General features: G+C 33.3%; 1 protein-coding gene across 37 annotated transcripts in view; it reads right to left on the minus strand.

Annotated features, from left to right (window-relative positions):
* Positions 1-19,315, minus strand: part of Zbtb20 (zinc finger and BTB domain containing 20) — an 838,748-nt gene that overhangs the window by 253,277 nt on the left and 566,156 nt on the right. For all 37 annotated transcript variants that reach the window (XM_063225304.1, XM_063225278.1, XM_063225281.1 and 34 more), the window contains one exon: positions 12,396-12,495. The gene's annotated coding sequence lies outside the window, so the exon portion shown is untranslated. The remainder of the gene's footprint in view (positions 1-12,395; positions 12,496-19,315) is intronic.

Below are 19,315 nucleotides of genomic sequence, written 5' to 3' on the forward strand. Positions count from 1 at the left end.
TACTAAAAACATCTACTGTGGCCTTTTAGGGCTACGGAGAATTCCATCATAGGTCCAGAGGCACGATGAGATATTCTATTGTGTTGTTTTGGTGACAGGAAGAAAAATGACCATTTATATATGGAGAACAGGTTTTGGGGAACACAAAAATAACATAGTACATTACAAACTGAACAAGAACAAAATTGGGAAACTAAAGTTCAAGGATCAACTAACATAGGTACCAAGTGCTTTAGCATCATTCGGCTTTTTCAGCTGAACATGGAGGCCCTTGCATTAGAATATCTCCACAGTTCCTTCCATTTCTGATATGTTTCTCTGACTGAAGTTCAGTCACCTCTGCTTATCTACTTAGCTAAGAATTGGTGATCCTGATTAAAGATGGCTGTCATTTCACAGGGAAACAATCTAATTATTTCAACCTAAGCAACCTGGTAAGTTATTCATACCCACAGGTAAGTTTTTAGCTGTCTCTTATGACCTGTATATACTATTTTCTGAACTAGATCCTATATGCTATACAGCTACTTCATTAGTAATTTTTTATTCATTCATTTAATTTAACAAATACTTAATGAAAATTTTCTGTATATGAAAAACAAGGCTGAACAGGGCATCATTTCTAAACCCTAAGAAGCACACTTAATTGTTACTCTTGTTTTTCTTTCCTTCACTTCTATGCATAAGCATATATACTACTATAGTTACAACAGTATGAAAAAAATAGGAAGAATTAGACTTATCTGAGCCCAATACAAATTACTGTTTGTCTTTGAAAGAATATAATAATAATTTGTTTTGGCAAAGTTCATTCATTCAACTATGCACTCCAATAATATAAAGAGAATTTCTCAACATGTATTATGAGGCTATACAGGAAACATTTTAACGGGAGAGAAGATAATAAAAGTAAAACATTCATCCACTTATGTAGGAATCTTGATAAAGTCCTAGGATAAAATCTGTGAATCATGTTATTAGCCCTTGGGAAAGTGAGATCACAGAGTATTTCTGTTTAGTATTTTTGGGGAGAGGGACTTCTGTGTTATTTCTTGATTTAAAAATAAGAACTGTCATTTGTTGAGACTATATTAAATGCCAGGCACTTCAAATACACATCATTACAACAATCTGCAATAAAGATATTATTCTCATTTTACAGATGTGAAAACTGAGACCCAGGGAGGTGAAATAACTTGTCAAAGATCATTCAGATAGTATGAAGAGTTGGGTTGTAAACTCTAGTCTGTCAGTTTATACTATATAACTGCCTAATAATTTCTTGGTTCTGTATTTCTAACTTTATTTTAAAAATAAATAATCTTGTTTAAATACCTTAAAACCAAGGAAGTAAAGTATGTTTTATATTCTTTCTTTACATTCATTCACTGCATTATATATAGCACAATGACAATAGGAGATTATTAAGATTTTTCTAAGTCGATCTGTTGTCTGTTCCTATTTATTTGCATTAGGAGAATAATTAAATTTGGGGATCTCAATTAAAGCAAAAGAATGAGCTATTTGCTATCTAAGTATTTGTTATAAATTGATCAGACATGGATAAGGTAAATTACTGCAACTATATTTGTAAGGCATGATTTATGTAGTTCTTCTGCATATTATTTTGTGCTGTTTTTCATTTTCTTGCACTTTGGGTTTTTGTTTTATTTTTATGAATTTAGTCACAGTTGGTTCTGTTTTGAACTTTGTAAAAATGTAATACTAAGGAAATTTAAAAAAGAAAAAGAAAATATTTTCAAAATGATGTAAAAATCAAATCTAGCCCTCACTAATTTAATTTGTAGGAAATGGAGAACAAAGTATTGCAAGCAGAATGCTTTTAAATACATCCTAATTACTTCAATGTGCAAATGCATTGACTAAATTGAAGCATGTATTTAACACTCTGTACTTCAACTGTGCTTATTCATCTAAGTTCTATAGATAGCAAGTCAATAAAAAAATAGATTTCACTATAGCCAGTTATTCTACAGTTATGGGGGAAAACTATTGTTTTAAAGTTCAAGTTTTTCCTACAAGTCAGCTCACTTTTGGACTAAGGCAAATCATTAGCCCAAACAATCCAAAATAACTGACAATTTGCTGAGGCGACTCAAGTTTTCTCAGTTGGCCTTGCTTTCTCTATTCTTTTCTTCTGTCTTCAGTGGAATGAAGTAAGCGAGTGGAGACAGCTATGTTTCCCATAGTAAAGTCACTGAGAATTGAAAAGAGTGAATCTTGCAGAATAATGCAAGGGCTGGAGGTGATCTATGATCACGCCGGGATGGAGTCATGATGCCAGGGTTACACAGAACTTGGTCTAGGACCAGTCACATCCAAACAACCTGAAGACCATGTTAAAAAGATGTATTTCAAGGTCTCCCCTCAGAGCAAACAAATTCTTGAGGTAGAACTCAGAACTTTAAACAAGTTTTCCAAGTAATGTTTATGCTCCTAAAGACTGAAAAACATTTCTTATGCTCTTAGATTCTCTGAGGTAAAGTCAAGTTAGTGCCCTAGTGGGACATCACATGTGTGTCCAAGCCATCCAGATGCAGGCGTGAGATTAGACACTTGTCCTGTGAGGCATTAACTCTAGCCGTAATGCCAAGCAACATGCTGTTTGCTAAGCAGTAGTTTATCCAATCCCCACAAGGACTATTCCCATCTCTCAGATGCGAAAATTGAAATTTAGAGAGATTTAGTGACTTATTGTTGATGCCACACTAATAACCAAAAGAACTCATAAGAACTATACACTTTAACTCTGTCTTGAAGAAAAATAGTTTTTTGAAAGGTATCTACTCTCAAAGATGTTCATAACTCCATAATATCATCATTCTAAAGACATTTGCCTAAATGCTAATAAGTGAGTTATAATACAGAGTGTGAGCATTTATATATGTGGCTTTTTCTTTATATTTTAGATACTAAAATAACCCTAATAAAACCGTTAATCCTATGTCAGTCCATTCAATGATCAGGCAATTTGACAGAACCTGAGATAATAAAGACACATAGTCTCTGTATTCTGAAAAAGTTCAGAAAAACTTTCTGAAAAGGAGATGAGCTCGTGCAGTCAAATGACTTGTGTAGTCGGGGAAGGTGGATGAAGTGTGCTCATTCTTCTGGCACAAGGCTAAGAGGGTGAGGCCTGGAAACTTTTAGTTTCTGCAGTACTTTACCATTAGCTAAGGTAAGGAATTCAGACTTTTTCTTTTTGAACTTAGATTTTAAGGAAGATTATGTTTTATGTTTTATACAGTTTCGTTAGAAAAGGACCAGACTAAGTACTTGGGTATTTTGAACTGATAAGACTTTATCTGGTTCATGCTTTCTAATTGGGTTTCTTATTTGGCCAAATTTTTGGCTAGAGCCTAGTAAACTGTTATGTTTATTCATTGTTACATGGAGCAGATGACTGAGATCTATTCTTGAAAAGGGTGCCTAATAAATTTATCAGTAGTATTTTTTCCACCCAATAAAAGTGACTTTGAAGTGACATCCTGAATGAGTCCTTTACTTCATTCTCATCTGTTTCAATCACTCAAAATGCCATTATTAGAGTAACAATTTTTTATAATAACAGAATTTAGAAGTTAAATTGGCAACATACAGAATGTTCTAAACAGAATTCTTCCTTTATGATAAGGGAAAGCATGTAAATGTGGTTTCTGCATATTAATAGCAGATATGACTGAAAAAATGAAGTTCTGAAAAACATGAGGTTTTGGAATGTCGAAGTGCCTGCTGATTACCTAAAGTAAAGGCACAAGGATCCAAAAAAAGAAACACAGAAACACTGAGAAACAACAGGAGAAGGAAACAAAATGATATGGTTCTGGATGGGGAAATTGAAAAATCTATATATGCCTGCATTTCAGAAAGCAAGTAAATTGAAGTAAGACACGTATTCATTTCTTACATTGTGCTTATTTTACTGAACACTTACTGGAACTGCGATTTATTATTTTTTATAAATTGTGTTGAGTGGCAGTGAGATATACTTTTTAATGTTTATTAGATATTTGTATTTCCTTTCATGATTTAAAAAAATTACTTCTAGCGATTATTTCTGAATATATATATATATATATATATATATATATATATATATATCCAATATCTTCATACCTTTTGATTACACTTCATCTCTCTATCCGATGGTTTGCACTTTCCTAATCCTACCCTGATCCATAGCACCAAATCCCTCTGACCTGTGTTCCAGATTACTTCTGTAGTGATCCACTCTGCACAATGGTGCCCAATAATACTTTTGAAAATGCTTTCGTCATGTCAGTTCAGATGAAGAATCTACAGATGTTCCCTTTTATTTACGTATTCAGTAAATTCAACTGTCTGGTTAAGGGATTCATCCCACTCTTGGGTATTTCCTCATGATTCCTGTTGAAAAGCTTACGTTACTGCTATGCAGGACATACACAGTGTTAGTTTTATATGTGTGTGTTTCTGATTATAAATAGACACTAAGCAGAGATGAAAACACAAAAATGGAATGAACTTTTCAAGCATCAATTCTGACTCTACATTACAAAAGACAAACTGGTACAAAGAGTTCAATGATATATTCATGGTCAGAGAGCCAGTTAAATGACAGAAACTAGGACTAGAAACTAAATTTACTGATTCTCAGTTCAACAGCTTTTAAATAGAGAATAATAAAAATCATTTTATAATTTAAAGAATAGAAACAGCTAGGAAGACAGTTAAATTTCAATCTGTTGTTATATATAAAAGATTGTTAAAATTATGCCACATAGAAGGCTTGAGTGTTCTTGTAACAAATAATATATAATACTTATAAATCAATCAAATTTGTCATTAAAATTTCCATGAAATTTGCACATCAGGAAATAAGTTAGTTTATACTATTTTCTTTTGATTTTGCTACTCTATATTTTATTTTACCTGATTTTCTACAATTGAAGCATAGCATTTTTATTCTAGCAGGTTTTAGATCATCATAAAGTTTCTTGGTAATATCAGTGAAAAAAATCCATTTTCTCAATAATTCATATAAAGAATTTTCTTTCACTAATAGTTGGGGGTTTTGAAAAATGCATCAAAAATAAAACAATAGGAATTACTTTAAGAATTCTTCTCCCTTAGGGAAAAAAAGAAAAGAAGGAAGAAACACACACACACACACACACACACACACACACACACACACACACATGATAGCTAAGATAAGTGTATTATTGATCCTATTAGGTTCAGGGAAAGAAATTGTGATTGCTTACATTGTTTGATCTTTTTTGCATGTCTGTATCCTATAATTTGAGCAATTGTTTGAAGATAACAATATGCGATATAGTGACTATTGTTAATTTCCTATCAGCTTGTTTTGAAATCCTACATTGTCACTATTGTTTTGTTTTCTTTTGTTTTTCTTGTTGTTTTAATTTCTTTAAAATAAAAATTCCTCTCCTTAAACAATAAACAATATGAATTATTATTGAAGAACATGGTTTTAGAGACATTTAATATGATATAATGATTGCCAATTGATCACTATTTTATATCCAAGAATTTCATAGTATTTGCAGAATGAAAACAGTAGTTACTGATCTGAGACTTATGAAATTTGTTCATGAATTGTGTGGGTTGTGGTAGGGCAGAAGGAGCAAATGTAGAAATAGAGATGAATGGAACTAAATTGAATGGAAGGTCATTGATTGCAAAGGGTTGCTTTACAAAGCATATATCTGCCTAACAAAAGAATCTACAGAAAGAGTTATGTTTTGTATTATATGGTGGTCCAATAGCTTACAAATTCAAATTTTAAATGAAATGAGAAGCAAGACTTTAGAAAGATCTCAGCTATTTTCCTTCTCTGGATGTGCATGTGACACGAAAAGCATTTTTGTTCATGTAACCCTTGGTAAGTATTTATTGAGCACCTATTTAGTCCTAGCAACACTCTGCCACCCAATGTAAGTCACCTTCTTGGTGACCATTTTCTCCATTGCTGTATTAATAATGTTCAATTATTAATAATGTTCATTGTATTATAAGAAAAAAATGAGAAGCCAGGTGATAGATGTATGAAGAAATGGTATCTTACATTCCTTTACAGTATATTTCTTTAATGCTGAATAAAAAATAGAAATGTATTTATTAGGACACATGACAGTAATTATTACCAGAAAAAATATGTGTTAATACCTTGAGATTACTAGATGGATAACAAATGAAATAAATACAATCATATATCAAGAAAGAAAGACACAGAAGAAAGGAATAAGAAGAGAGCAAGCGAGTGAGCGAGAGAGACAGAGACAATACCAAGGAAGCAGAAAAGCACAGAAAATATAAAGGTAGGAGCAGGGATACTTTTTTACAAAAATAAAGATTCTTTAAATTAATTTATTGTTAACAAATGAGTGAGATTAAAAATTTCATACAGTACAGGATAGCAGTTTAAGGACACCATTTTGGTGGCAGGGAAAATAGAATTTAAATGTTATTGTTACTCCTGCCATTTACTAATTATAGTCTTTTTCCTAAGTGAAAATGTATTTAGCTAATTTTGTCTCAGTCTCCTACTCTATACAATGGGAGTAAGAAGAGCTGAGAAAACTGAATAGGGTAACCTGTGTAAAGCTCAGTGCCTATCACAATGTAACAACAAATAGTAACTAATTTGTATATCATATTTTTAAATGATATATCTACATAAAAGAGGTTAAAAAATCAAAACCTTGACGTTCAAGATATATTATAACTTTAAAAATTCAGTATAACATAAGAAAACTAAAGAGACAGAATTGAATTTTAAAAAGATGATTATTTGTGCAAAGAAAGAAACTAATGAATGGTGCTAAAGCCTTAGGTACACTGAAATATGAACCCAAAAGCACACAAAGAGGTTAGGGAGCCCAGTTCTGGAAGTAATGGGGACAGTAAGGCTCCAAGTAAAAGGGTGCACCTGACTTTGGCTGACTACTTCAGCAGGAAGCTGCAACATCTTTAGCCAACAGCTGCCTATTTACACAGGATGGCCATTCCTGAAAGGTAGAGAGAAAAAGACACAGCTTCATGGTCAAGGATTTTATGGAGATAAAGCTGAAAGCTGCCACTCTCTGATTTGAATTGGGACTAGGAACTCAGGAATGCAGAGAAAAGCAATGGGAGAAACACTAGTTTGGGACATATCAGCAAAGAAAGAAAAGGGGAGAGAGAGGGAGAGAGAGAGAGAGAGAGAGAGAGAGAGAGACAGAGACAGAGACAGAGACAGAGACAGACAGAGACACAGAGAGAGAGAGAAACGAACAATTTCTAGGATCAAGACTAACCTGCAAGACAAAATTCCAAAATGTTGTCAATAATTGTGAGATTCATTCCATATGAATTTGACTTTAAAGAGTTTCGTGGTGAGCTCAACATGAGACTGTTTGAGATGCTCAAAGAAAACTATATACTATAACAGAACAAGAAATTGCACAAAGTCAGTCAGAAATCTCGAAATTTCAAAATGTGTTCACGACAATAAAAGTGCAGCACATGGGATAACCTAAGAGGTCAATTTCCAGGAGACAGTGAGCAGGAAAGTAATTTTGAGGAAAACATTCAGAAAAAAAAGTAAAGAAAGCAAAATAGAAATTTCAGCAGGGCATGTTGGTGCATGTTTTAATCCAAGCAGTTAGGAGGTGGAGGCAGGAGGATCATTTTGAATTTGAAGCCAGATTGGCTGAATAATGAGGTCAAGGCCGGCAGTCCTAAACTACAGAACAAGTCTTTGTTTGGGGGGGGGCAGAGACAGACAGACAGACAGAGACAAAAATTTTTAGTAAAGGAATAGTCAAGATATGTTAAATTATATATCTATATCTATAGCTATATCTATCTATCTATCTGTCTGTCTGTCTATCTATCTATATATATACACATAGAGAGAAGTCTGGACTACACAGTAAGATTTTATCTAAAAAAAATCAATAAACAAGCAAAAAATAATTCCAGGAGATAAATATGTAGGCAATGACAAGATCAGGGAAAAGACAATAACAGAATTTTCTAGAATTGGAGTCTTGAGATTAAATAGTATACACAGAATTCATGACTGATAATTATAAATAAATCCACAGTTAATCATATTTATGAGAAAATACAGGATGATAAAAGTCTTAAAAGCTGCCAGATTACCTGTTAAAAAAAGATAAACTTGCTAGCAGATTTTTCTTAAGAATAGTTGGAAGAATGATAGTGACAGATATAACTGAGCAATATCTTTGATATGCTAAGCCAAATACTCAGATAAATTATAATTTAACATAAAAGAAAAATAACATCATTTTAAACATACAAAAAGAGTGTACTACCCAAGTAAAAGTTTGCTTATAAAGTCGATTTAACAATAAGAAAAATGAACCAAAAGGAGACCATAAGGCCCAATAATACCTGTGGGCACAATTATATCTAAGATTCATAAGTAAAAATAATTAAACATTGGCTTATAAATCAATGATAAGCACATTTTTATATGATGAACAACAAATATAAGTAAGGCTACAACAATTACACTAACAAGATTAATAATAGATGAAACACATTAGGCACTTTTCTTACATTAAGGCAAGTGTGAGAAATATTAAAAAGTTGATTTTATTTTCTAGCTAGAAAAATAGGTAGTGAAATATACATATAAACACTTTAGAAGGTGTACTGAAGAAAGAGAGAACCTACCAATAGATTTCATACCCACAAAAAAACCCCTAAGTATTGAATAATCACATAAAGGCATTTCAAAAGATGTTTTTTCAATTAAAACCACATTCTTTCATTACAATATATTTAAATTCAGAATCATAATCAAAACACAGTAAACATGCTTAGAAAGTAAAAAGTATACTTTTAGATAACTCCAGCCTTAAAAATAAATGAAAAGGGCTATTACAAAATATTTAAAATTTAACAAAACTAAATACAAAAGTATAGTATGCAGATAATGAGAAACCTGGAGAATATTTGGAATTTAGAATTAATTTCTTAAAATAAAGCAAGCTTTTGAAATTAAATAAGTCATACTTCAAGCATCTAGTCAAAGAAAAATGGCAAAAGACTTTTATAAAATAGAAATAAAATGCAGAGTAGTAATAAAATTCAAAGAACAAAGAAGTGTAAATAAGTAGAATCAAAAGCCAGCTTTTGAAAAAAGTAAATGAAATAGAAAAATGTCTGGTAACTAATTAAAGAAATAATTCAGATAAAGAATATTGCAAATAACAGGGAGGTAAAAATTAAAGATTTTAAGATTGAAAATTGTATGCCTACAGCCCTCAGTAATCTCTGTAGCAGTGATGACAAAACTTTTAGAGACTGAGTGCCCAAACTGCAAAACAAAACCCACTCACTTATAGAAAAGTGCCAACCTGAATACTGAGGATTTAGTTTGGGGAAATAAACAAGCAAAAAACCATTAAAATTTCATTCATTAATATCTTTTGTTTTAAAAGAAAAACAAATAATACATGTGCCATAGGTTTGCAAGCACTGCCCCAAATTATAATTTTAAATTTCAAATAATATTATTACATTTATTTTCTGAGTCTAATATCACAATGACACTAAGACTCTGCAATAACTGTTTTAAAAAATAAAAACTAAAGACTAATTCCCCATGCAAACATTCTACAATAAGATGTCAGGAAATCTTACTTAACAGAGGATTTAAAAATGCGTGAAGATGAAGCGAATTTTTTTTTCTGGAATGTTAAAAAATGCTCAATACGGGGAAATATATTACTAGGTATAAAACAAACATTAATTAGAAATTTTATTGACATTATTGATACAGAAAATACAATAGATAACTAGTATTGCTGATTAAAAATATCTAGCAAGCTATAAATGGATGAAGGGAATTAGAATAGTAATCTTAGAATAGTAATCTTGACTGTCCAAATCCCAAACAAACTGAGTATGGTGGTGTATACCATAATCCCAGCATTCTAGAGTCTAAGGCAGAAGAATTGCTATGAATTCCAGGTTAGTAGGGCCCTGGAGAATTCCAATCTGCTGTGTTCAAGGCCATTTTGAAATACCTAACTCAAAAAACCAAACAGAACAACCCCAACCCCACCCCCAAAAAACCAAGCAAACATCACATTTTCAAATTATTTCTACAAAACTATGAAAAAGAATAGTTATTCCTAATATCATTGACTCTATTTAATACTATATGGAGGGTTAACAATACAAAAGGATAGGAAGAAGAAATAGAACATTTAAGAATTGGCATTTAAGAGAAAATTTGTCATTACTTATGATGATATAGATGTCCATGTAGACAAGAGAATTAGAAGGTTAGCTATTAGAAATAATAAGAGAATTCAGCAAGGTTAGGGAATGAATACACAGCAATAATAACCAATAAACTAAAATGAAAGACTGTTGCTGTATTTAAAACACAACAAAGTTAATATGAAGAAATTAAAACTATAGGCACAAAATTTTCATGAGGAAAATTATATCTTTAAAGAATATAAAGAAAGATCTAAAAGAGTATAGGTAGGAGTTAATGGGCAGAAGATATGTAAAAGTGTCCCCTCCTCCCCAGCTTATCCTTCAGTGTTAATGTAATTTTATATAAAATTCAGCAGAACTTTTGACAAACTTAACTATCCCTAAGTTTTATCCTGAATAGTAAAATGCCAAGAAGAGCCAAGAAATTTTAAAAAGGAACAAAATAGAGAGATTTACTTTGCCAAATAAAAATATTATTATGTTATTATAAGGCACTGTGATATCAGTATAAAGATAGAACAATATACTGGATAGAATAAAAATTCTAAAAACAAATTTAATGTAGGCAAATGACGATATTGCAAATCAGTCAGTAAAGGATGACTAATTTTTTAAATAGTGCTAGGATAATTGGGTTATCCATGTTAAGAAGAATAAAATGGGTTTGTGATCTAAGCGCAGAAGGCAAATCTTTAAAATAAGAGAAAATATAGGGCATATAGAAAGGTTTCTTAAATAACATAAAAGCACTAATCATGAAAGAAAATATTGATAAGCTTCACTACATTAAAATCAGAATTTTTTAAAATGTTACTAAAGACAAAGTTAAAAAAGAAACTACAAATTGGGAAAATATATTTGTATTCCTTATAGCGTAAAGGTATGCGAATCCTGAGTATTAAAATAAAAACAAAAACAACTAACTCTACAACAAAACAAAACTCTCCAAATAACAATGTCAAAACAAAATTCAATAGAAAACAGGCTAATGATACAAACAGGTAACATAAAAAAGGGACTTCAATGACTTACAAATAAAAAATTAACTGAGATATTATTTAACCCTTATTAAATTGAAAAAAATTTGAAAGTCTGACCATTTCAAATGTTAAATGTTTAAATGGAAAAACCCTCAGATTACAAAGAATAAACATTGTTACTTTGAAGAGAAGCTTTTGTCTAGTAAAGTTTAAAAATTCGTATTTTTTGATGCTTAGCAATTCTACCTCCTGTATGTACTCCTGGAAATAAGTATTAACTTGTTGGTTATTGAAAATATTGGAAATTATGTCTAACAATGAGAAAATCAATAAATAATTTTTAGTGATATATTCAGGAGAATTAATTTAAGGTATAGTATATGACTTACTTAAAGGCACTTATGATTGTTATTAACCTTTGACAAAGCTTTAGAGAATATTAAGTGCAAGAAGATACAAGGGACCCTTCACAGGTCCTATAAATGTTTCGCGTGGCTGTTTCCCATGGTTGTAGAGTTTAGCCTATCACATTATGCATTTAATTTTTCTATTGTAAGTAGTTTATAAGATAATAATAATAGAAACAGACTTAGAAAAAGTATTTCAAAATTATTAAGGTTTGTTTTACTTGTGTTCTGGATTCTTATATTTACTGTATTTTGGATTCTATATCATTCTTTTTACTTTTATGTGTTTGAAGTACTTTATATTGAAACATTTATATAAGACATAGATCTCAATTTTTTCTAATTAGAGGTAAGATAAATGAAAACAGTAGTGCCATTTTCTCTCCATTTTTTCTAAGAATCAATTCCAACATAACAGAAATTAATAACTACCTCACAGCCAAACACACTTAAAAAAACATTTTGTTCAACCAAAAGCAACACTTCTAGTTCATTTCTCAATTATATATGGAATCTTAGTCATTCTTAAGTGAGTGACCAAAGGCACATGTGTTGATATAGGTAGATGTTACCAGTGTACAAAGATTATTTATTTAGGGTTATTTATTTAGGATGAAATGAGAGATGCATTGCCAATGACTCTTCTGATGAGAATCAACAGGTGATTTGGCATCAATATTGCTATTTGTACACGGATTTCATCTCTGGTTTCAGAAAAAAAAAAAAGAGAAGATACCTTTTCAATGCTGCTTTTGAAGTCCACCATATGGAAAGCAAGGTTTTATTCCAGCTAATTTTCTTTTTCTCACAATGTAGAGGAAAAGTGCCAGCCACTGCTACTCTCGCCACCAGCCACAGTACAGATGTTTGGAACACGCGAAAACAGAAATGAAACAAAAAGAAATTAAGTTTTGCATAAATAAAAAATAGGGCATATAATTATCATAGCTGTAAAAGGTAAATTCATATTTAATTTTTCTGCTTGTGCTGAACTAAAAGAACCCATACACATAAAAACATTGATATTCTAACTTAATGTTTTGTCCTAACCAACAACTACGAGGATAAAATAAACATGGCTAAAAGTTGGAATAAAAAAAAAAGATTTCTCTTAATCTGATAAAGGATTTTTTTGCCTCCTAGAATGCTAGAATATGAAATACTTAAACAAGTACTTATTAAATGAACAGACACATTTAAAAATATGTTTTTAAATGCAAGGTTAGAATTCTCAAAGAGGAAAAACTTCATTGAAATAATAAAGGTTCTTACACTACTCTGGTAAATACAGCTTAAAAAAAAAAATCTTCAATCTTAAAATGCACATTCCATAGTTAGCTTAGCTATACAAAGTCTGAGTAACTACAAAAGAAAATATCCTATTAGATTTAAGCACATTGGTACAAATTTTTAAAGTGAGACTGTTTTCGTTTAAAAGAAAGCCTTAAAAAATGTAATGCAATGTCCGAAGGGTATCGCCTGAATTGAAAGTCAGACTTTTGTTTTAGGACTTGCTTTGGCACGATCTTTTTGTTTACCTTGGTACATTTTATGCAACATTTTTAAATCTCAGTATCCTCACCTTTCAAATGAGAGTGAGTAATGTAAAGTCAGGCTGATCAAAACCCCTTCTCACCCTAATGTTCTATGATGAAGCTAATGAAATGATTCCAGAATAAGGTTTTTCTTTTCTTGCACCTTTGATTACTTTCTTAAAATAAACAGACAAATAACATTTAAAACACACTATTCAGATATCCCTCTGAATAGGAAGACAGAATCTTTACTTTCTTTTTCTTTCTTTTTTCCTGTGTGTCTTTCTTTTGGGCATTTCATCTATTTTCTAATTTGTATTTTAAGAGTTCCCATAAAATTTTTTATATTTTTCTGAATCAAAAATAGCAGTAATTTCTTTGCCATTTAAATTCTAATAAAAAAGGAAACAAAATCATCATGGAAATCCTATTAAGAATTTAAAGAAGAAAAAAAAAGTCAGTAAAACTCCACTTAAAATTCAAATTGTTCATTCACATATTTTCTTTTGCAGAAACTTTGAACTGTTGCCTCAAACTATCCTCACTTTTTCAGGGACAATATTCTTAACTTTGTGGAACACAGGGCCTTCTTCTCATTCCTTTCCCACCTGTCCTCTGAGGTAGTTTTTCCACAAAGAAGAGGGATAGATTGCAACATGAGATACTAGGGGTAAAGTAAACCATTTCATATGGGAGACACTACTGTGGACAAGTTGCCAAGTCTGAAAAAAGTTAGGGCCTACCACTGCTTTGGCAAGAAATTTGGTTCTTATGGCTAAACAATGATAATCATTTTTACACACGATTTTTAAAAAATGAAAGCTGGGGCACCAGCCAGAAAATAAGTCAGAAAATGAAAGTTTTCATGTTAATATTTAAACCAGACCAGATACTATCAGTGTACCTTTACCAGACCTGAAGGGTCTAAAAAGCATACAAGGTACCTGACACCTTGGTGAATAACAGAAGCTCAGTTTTATGAAAAGGACAAAGTCTTAGGGCAAATACTTCATTGTTCTAAGTGCTGATATCCGATGGCACTAACAAAAGCAGAAACTTGGAGGATGGGGCACACAGGCAAGGTTCTGGTTACAGGTTCCAGTGAGGTTCTCTATGTTGATAAGACTGTGACCCAATGGAATGCACACTCAGAGATCACCAAGGGTGGGTTCCCAAGGGGAGGAGGGCTCCTCAGACAGACAAAAGTCAGCAGTTGCACAGAGTTTGAGCACTCCCTGCTGGTAGCTGAATTTGGAGATGAGCTGAAGGTACCTTGGGGAGGGCTGCCTGAGGTTTCTGCGAAGAGGCTTAAGGGAGATACATTGCTCTTTATGAAACAAGAGCATGGCTCTCATGAAGTTTAGATAGTTCTAGACATGATGCTGAAGGAGGAGGAGGCTAGGAGAGGCTATCAATAGGGAGAACTGGCAAAACTATGTGGGTAGTTGCTATATATAATTTTCATTCAAGTTTCCCAGTTACTGACATTAGGTAAAGCAAGCACATACAATTATGAACATGCAATGAGGGAGGGGTGTCATAGGTGGTACAGAAGAAAATGAATTTCTGTTCAGGTTATTTTACTCCTGCAAGAGCAATTCTTGGGACCATCCAATGTAGTAAAAACATTTATGTTTTGGTAGGAAATCCTATGAATCATCTGATGAAACTGCCAGGTATGTCCACTCCACTCCACTGCAACAGGTGGCCTTTGTGAATCTCCAGAGTCAACAATATTTTCCCAGTACTCTTTTGTTAGGGTTCCTTTTTACAATAAAAAGAAGGTCAAAATAGCAGCCTACTAAAAACAGCAGTATTTCAACTGTAGGAATAACTTGCTTGTCATCAACTTGTTAATGCAATAGTCAAACATTTCTTTGACATGTTACAGTATCAGCTAACTTCAGTAGATAAAGGGTCTAGAACAGGAAGATGCTGCAGATGCTTTAGCTTGGAGGAAGGCTTAACAGAGCCAAAACGTCAGCAGGGCTTGTTTGTTCCATACTTTCCATCGGGCTCTGTGAAAGAAATGTTAGATTCCTGCAATGACAAGTTTGTGACAAGCAAGTCATTTGTGCAACTGGTGCGCTCCTGTTTTTATCTGTTTACCATTCAGACTTGTGAATGCCATTTCAAGCACTCACAGGATTTCTGGCTCCCATTAAGGGGAAATGGTTCCTCCATGTTTAGAATTTTTTGCCTCAAAGAGAATTACTAAGCAATTATTTATCACTGTGGTCACAGTGTCACACAAAAGCACTCTTGAGTTGTTTTGTTGGACTCTGAATCATGAAATGGAGTCCTGAGGACTGGATAGCTTGGAGCATCAGAAACTTCTCATCTAGTTTATTGGAAAGACTACAAAGCAAGTCTGTGAGAGTCAATAAAATTGTGGCCAGCTTGAAATACCTTGCTCTTTAGCTCTGGGATCATATATCAAGGCCATATGCTTCAAGGCACATAAACTCACTTGTAACAAGTAGATCCTTAGAAGTTAAGGCTTGGCTGCAAATACTGACAAGAGAACTAACATATGATAGTTTTGGTGACAAGGACTGCTTTGGTTGTTGAGCATGGAATTTACACTTTCTCCCTATGTTGTCTGAGTAACTACAGGGCTAGTATAAGTTCGGAAAATATATTAACTGTGTGATGAGAAGTAGTGTTATAAAATAATATTAACACTTGGGATCATCTTCTGTAGGCTGACTTTTCATAGCAAGTGGAGATCCTGGCAGATTTGAAAACAAGAATTCATGAATCTTCATCTGAAATCACTCAGTGATTTTTGGTAACTCATTTTAACCTCTTATGAAGAAAGTAGAAAATAATAACACAGTACCTGTCCCGTTTACCTACCCTGCATGAACACGGGATCAATGTTATAAAAAATAAAGAGTACCTTCAGAAGATCAAAAATTCTCTATTGCATATTATTTTTATGGCTTTACATTTATGTACATTGTTGGTATTGGATTTATATATAATTCTAGTTAAACTTAAAAAAATTTTTTGGCATGTATGGTGATTTAACTCAGGGGCTTTGTACTGAATTACATTCCCAGACCTTTTTTATTTTTTTATTTTAAAACAGGGCCTCACTGATTCCCAAGACTGCTTTGCCTAGGCTTGAATTTGCATTTCCTCTGCTTTAGCCTCCTACAGTGCTATGATTATAGATACATCCCATTATGCCCAGCTAAATTTAAGTACAACTTTATCTATTTATTTTGTTGGTACTGGGACTCGAACTCACAACCTCACACTTTCCAGGCAGGCACTTGTGCTGCTGAGCTAAATCCCTGGCTCTAGATATAACTTTAAAGAACAGAGGAGCATGAGGTTTTGAAACAGGAATATATACATATTGAGTTCACTATACAGCACATGTTGGCCTGGAACTTGTAGTGATCCTGTTGTCTCAGTCTCCTGAGAGCTGAGGCTACAGGTGTGCACCACCATGTGCATACACACACACACACACACACACACACACACACACACACACATACTAAGGAAGCAGGTCAAAGCTGGAACCAGACAGAAAACAATGATGGAAAATGAGAATAGGTAGATAGGGGAATATCTATTCTCATTTTTTAAAATGTAGGATTTAAACTTGGAGTTTAAATATCTTCCTATAAATATATAAGTTGCAGAGATTTGAAACCTGTTTTCCTTCATGCCCAAACTCATGTACTATTAACAACTAACTAGAGTCATTTCCACTGCCTTCAGAAGACCTTTCTTTCTGGTTTAACAGAAGCATTTTAATTTGTAAACACAGAAATGCAATTCTGGCCTTAGATGAGTTGCCACCCTTCCTAAGCCTCTGAGAAAGCTGAACGTCATCAAGATGTCATTCCATTCCTGGGCCTGACAAATTCCTGTTGCAATGAACTGGGGAAGAGGGAAAAGTGATTGTAACCTAATCACATATCTGTACGCTGTGAATACAGGACATTGGGCTGCATCACCCTGTGTCTTTGCCAACCCCTTTCTCATTCTTCCTGTGTCTAGTTTGAGGTTACTCTATGTTTTACTCCCATATCCCCCCAGGGAGTCTCCTTTTGTCACTTTCTTGCTATTCCTCTTAGGTGTGGGGAAGGGGCAGGCATATTTCTTACCATGACAAAGAGCCCTGAAACAGTCTAAACTGCACAGAATGTGTCCTTTGTTCAGTTTTTTGTTTTGTTTCTCTTTAATGATAGCTTTACCACCAGTCCGATTTTTATGTAACTCAGAGCTATGCAAATCAGACTGGTAAGCAAGACTCTGCAGCTACTCCATCTCAAAATGAACATGGGCCAAGTGGTGGATACCTCTGAGTAAAGTCTAGGTCCTGAATGCTACATGTCTAATGGCTGCTTTCCTTGTACGGGTGCCAAAGAACAAGCTCAGTGAGATGCAGTTTGTATTTCCTGGTCTCTTTTTAAAAGGTATTCAGAGTGGGTCACAAGAGGTGTTAGCTCATGGAAAATTTTTTTCCCATCATATTTCTACATTTTCAAAAATTACTGTATTGGGTCTTCCAAATACAGAATTCCTAAAAGCTGCTCAGAAAGACCCCATGCATGCATGCACATACAGTCATTAACTTACTGGACAGTGACATGAAAAAGAATATTACCTAAGCAGTGTTGTCCTAGATTTTCCCTGTGACCATGGAGCTCTACTCCCAACCTCACAGGTAGCCTCATCCCATTTCAGCTCACTTTTCTCTTTCTTATATATACAACATCCCCCCTTTTATCTCTTTCTCACCTTTCAGTCTTGCGTGCATCAGGGAATTAATAGTTGAATGGTTCATTTAATGACAACCCTTGCACATATCACATACCACCAGCTGGGGATATAGTGTCCTGACTGTCCCTCTCCTTCCCCCAATATGAGTTCCTTTCCTGCTCTCCCTTCCGAAAGGCCTGAGAGAAACAAAAGTCACTCTACTCCTTACTTCCTCTTCATTTGGGTGTAGGTAATACATATGACAAAGCATACTTAACATTTTTCATTTCCTGTCTTATTCTGTGGAAAAACTTCCTTGACAACCTCAGGCAGATTCGATTAATATGGCTATTTATGAGGTGACCATATAATTTATTGTTCAAACAGGGATACTTTTGTAGGTGAAAGGCCCTAATAATTACACCAGAACTATAGTTTAAACCAGAACTGCCCATACAAACCAATATAGTGCCTTTAAAAATCTTTATCCATCATCTATCAGTTTGTTTGGTAATTATGTTTCTGTGTCTGTTTCTCCCACCAAGATGTGAATGCTTTTTTAGTAACAGAGATGTACTTATCTGTGTACCTTCAGTTTCTGGAAAAGTACTTGGCAGGTAGAAAGATCTTGGAATGCATAAATATTTGAATTGAAGATTCAAATCCCTAATTATATTTTGTGGACCTTTCTCCTTATTTTGTACCAAATACCACCAACACAAGCTAGCTTAATGTCCTGGAAATGAATCCAAAGCACTTAATGCCATAGGAAGGGAGTATAACAGTAATAAGTAATAGGGATGACTTTAAATAAAGACAGCACAAAACAGAGTGAAATGTAGTAAATTTCCATTATGTATCTATTGTATTTATTTCAATCAAATGCTAAAAAATACACTAATGCTTTCTTCACAAGTAAATCTTTTTAGGAGGTTTTCATGTTATAGTAAATCAGTTATTATAGGAAATGATTTTAACAGTATGATTCCCCTTTTTTATTTTATTTTATTTTTTGTTTTGCATTCTAGTAAAGAATGCAAGGCCTTCAAACTAGGTTACATCCCCGCCTTCTAAATTATAATTATTTTTTAATTTCAGACAATTCTATTTATCTTTTTTTAACCGGGGATTGAACTCACAACTGCCTGCTTACAAGCAGGCACTTATGCCGCTGAGCTAAATCCCCAGCCCCGAGACAATTCTATATTAAGTTATAGAGTTGCACCTGCTGGGAGTGAATTTGCTATCCTGTTCCAACCTCCCAGAGGCTGGTCTTAGAGGTACATATTATCAGCCCCCAGGTAACAATGGGATCCTCCAGTGTCTACCAAAACCTTGGTGATACTTCTAATGCTGTCAAGTACATTTAAAAGTCCTGGTGACCTTTGGTAAGTTT

The sequence above is a fragment of the Cavia porcellus genome, unplaced genomic scaffold (assembly GCF_034190915.1).
Source record: "Cavia porcellus strain 051 isolate PalLab524CR breed Dunkin Hartley unplaced genomic scaffold, mCavPor4.1 scaffold_15, whole genome shotgun sequence".
Lineage (NCBI taxonomy): Eukaryota > Metazoa > Chordata > Mammalia > Rodentia > Caviidae > Cavia > Cavia porcellus.